This window comes from Otolemur garnettii, unplaced genomic scaffold (assembly GCF_000181295.1).
Source record: "Otolemur garnettii isolate 467f Iridium unplaced genomic scaffold, OtoGar3 scaffold00146, whole genome shotgun sequence".
In the NCBI taxonomy this organism is placed as follows: Eukaryota; Metazoa; Chordata; class Mammalia; order Primates; family Galagidae; genus Otolemur; species Otolemur garnettii.
In genome coordinates, this window is record NW_003852541.1 from 4492255 (window position 1) to 4494834 (window position 2580).

Consider the following 2580-nt stretch of genomic DNA (forward strand, 5'->3'; position numbering starts at 1 on the left):
CCCGCCACCTTAGGTGTACGTGGCTGGCGCCTTAGCCGGCTGAGCTATAGGCGCCGAGCCATGACTTCAGTTTTTAAAAAATTTCTTGAGACTTGTTTTGCGACTTAACATAAAATATATCCTAGAGAATGTTCCACATGCTGATGACAAGAATGTATATTCTGCAGCTGTTTGATAAAATGTTCTGTAATGTCAGGTGGGTCCATTTGGTCTAGTATATAGTTTAACTCCAGTATTTCCTTTTTTATTTTTGATCTGGATGATCTGAAAGGGAGGTGTTGGAATCTCCTATCATATTGTGTTGCATTCTCTCTCTCTCTTTAGATACATTAATATTTTCTTTACATATGTGGGTGCTCAGTGTTGGGTACATTATATATTTGCAATTGTTATCTTCTCTTGCTGAATTGACCCCTTTTAAATTATATAATGACCTACTTTGTCTGATTTTACAGTGTTTTACTTAAAGTCTGTTTTATCTGATATGTATGTATAAATAGAGCTGCTTATACTATCTTTTGGTTTCTATTTACATTTCATATCATTTAATTCATGTTAAGTCTATGTGTCCTTGTAGGTGGGGTGAGTCTTTTGCAGGGAGTTTATAATTCGATTTTTTTAATCTATTCAGTCACTCTATATTTTTTAATTGAAGAATTGATTCATTTACATTTAAAGATGTTATTGATATGTATGGGCTTACTTCTGCCACTTAGTTAATTGTTTTCTAGTTAATTGTAGATCTTTTGTTTCTTTCTTCCTTTCTTGCTTTCTTGCTTTGCGATTTGATGGCTTTCTTTTGTAGTTTGATTTGGTTGTTTTCTTTTAATTTTTTGTGTGTTCATTAGAGACTTGCTTTGCGGTTAACCTGTGGCTTGCATAATACATTTTATACTTATAACGAGTTAATTTAATCTGAAAGCAATTTGATTTTGACTGCATAAACAAACTCTCTACTTTTACTCCCCCTCCTGTCTGGTTTTATGTTTTTGATGTTTCATCAAAATATATTTCCTGGAGAATGAGGGAATGGGGAGAGTGAGGGAGAGAGGGGGATGGTTGTCACAGTGTATGACACACCTCTTGGAGCGGTACACAACTAAGAGGGACTGTAACTAACAAATGCAATCACTGTAGTCTAATTCTTTGTACTCTCAATGAATCTCAAACAATAAAAAAGAAAAAAATATATATTTTGTTTCTAAATACCATATATATTTTTTAATTAATTAATATTAAGGGGGTACAAATGTTTTTGTTACATGCATAGCTTTTATAATGCTTTGGTCAGGGATATTAGAGTGCCCATCCATCACCTGAATAGTGTTCACTGTACTCCTTAAGTAGATTGTTACCCTTCCCCTCCCTCTCTCCCTTCTTGATTTGCAACAATTCTACTTCTTTCTGTGCCCGTCAGTTAGTTTCAAATTATTAGCGAGTACATGTGGCCTTCCTTTTTCCATTCTTGAGATAACTTCACTTGGGATAATGGTCTCCAGTTCCATCCAAGTTTTTGTCAAAGGCATTAATTAATTTCTTTTATGACTGAGTAGTACTTTATGGTGTGTGTGTGTGTAAATATATACATATGTATATACAGAGCGTGCCAAAAAAGATATACACATTTTTAAAATGAGAAAAACTGTATTAAAATTGTAATACTCAATACATGCCAACATCATGTTATCTTATACCTTATATCTTTTATAATTGCAGAAGTCAAACATGACTTGAGTATTACAATTTTAATACAGTATTTTCCTTTCTTAAAACGTATGTCCCTTTTTTTGGTACCCTCTATGTATATACCAGGGATGTCAATAAAGTGGATATACATTTTAAGAGATGTTACCTATGTATTACTTTTGAAAGTTGAATTGAATTACAGTAACAATGTGTAGTGCGATGTTCACTCAAAGGATAGTGTTAATCAAATGAATGCTAGCATCCCCACGGGACAGGCATAAATAGGATAACTTTTTCTCTTAAAATATGTACCCCCTTTATGGCACCATCTATATATGTAGTCTGAATATATATGCACACTTTATTAGTCTACTCTTGAATTGATGAGTACCTTAATACCTTTTTATAATATGTATCCCTTGGAAAATTATTGTGGCTTTTATTGTTTTCAATAGTTTTTCCTTTGTCCTTTAGCCTAGGTATATAATTGATTTACCTGCTACTTCTACAGTACAAGAGTGTTTGGGATTTTACAGTGTACTTACTTTTTATCAGTGAGTTTTATATTTTTGTATGATTTTTACGTTAGCAATTAGCATTTTCTTTCTTTGCCTGGAAGAAGTTCCTTTAACATTTTTTCATAATGCATGTCTAGTGATAATAAAATCTGTTTTTTGTTTGTATGAGAAAGCCTTTATCACCTCTTTGTATTTGAAAGATAAGTTTTCTGGGCATGGAATCCTTGATTAGCAATCTTTTTCTTTGACACTTTTGAATATATCATCTCACTCCCTTCTGGCTGGCAAGGTTTTTGCTGAGAAGTCCACTCATAGCCTTATAGAGGTTTATATGTGAGGATTTGCTTTTTCCTTGCTGCTTTCTTTTTTTTTTTTT